Genomic DNA, 739 nt, shown 5'->3' with positions numbered 1-739 from the left:
CTTGGCTAAGGAACTCCTTGAGAGCAGTTTGACAGAGAAGGATTTGCGGGTTCTGATGGACCAAAACCTAGACATGACACAGCAATATGAATTTTCAGCCCAGAAAAATGACCATATCCTGGGCTGCTTAGAAACAGGTGTGGACAGCAGGAACGGCTGGGGGTCAGTTGAAGACAGAAGAAAACACCCAAATTCTTGTGGGCTTTCTTTGTATCTTCCACATTCCTGACAAAAAATAATAGCAATGCATTGGCTGCTATTATTCCCAATTAAAAGCTTCTGCCAAGGTCAGATGGACACGACCTCAAGGGGAGGGTATGGAATCACATAACATCAGGAAGGAAAACAAGACCCACCTTATGACTCACCAAGCTGAGCCAGGCAAGAGCTGCTGCCTAAAAAATGCCCCAAGGCCATGGGACAATGCTGTCCCAGCCCTCCAGGACCAGCATAAAAGCCGGCCCACAGCCTCTGTCCCTCACACACTTCTCCTTCTCCTCCTCCGACAACAAGGTGAGCCTAAAAACCCCAGACCCTCCGGCTCCTGCCCTCTTGGACCCTCTCTTCCAGGGCACTCAGCCTGAGCCTCAGCAGCCCTAACGCCTCCACACAGCCCTGCAACCTCTGCCCCACTCCCTCGCGCTCTTTCATCACTGCCCCATGCGTCCCCCCACACCCTTGCCCTGCCTCACTCCCTTCTCTTCCAGGGACCCTCCACACCACACCCATGGCCTGCTAC

The sequence above is a fragment of the Parus major genome, unplaced genomic scaffold, assembly GCF_001522545.3.
Source record: "Parus major isolate Abel unplaced genomic scaffold, Parus_major1.1 Scaffold479, whole genome shotgun sequence".
NCBI classification, from domain to species: domain Eukaryota; kingdom Metazoa; phylum Chordata; class Aves; order Passeriformes; family Paridae; genus Parus; species Parus major.
This window is presented reverse-complemented; position numbering follows the sequence as displayed.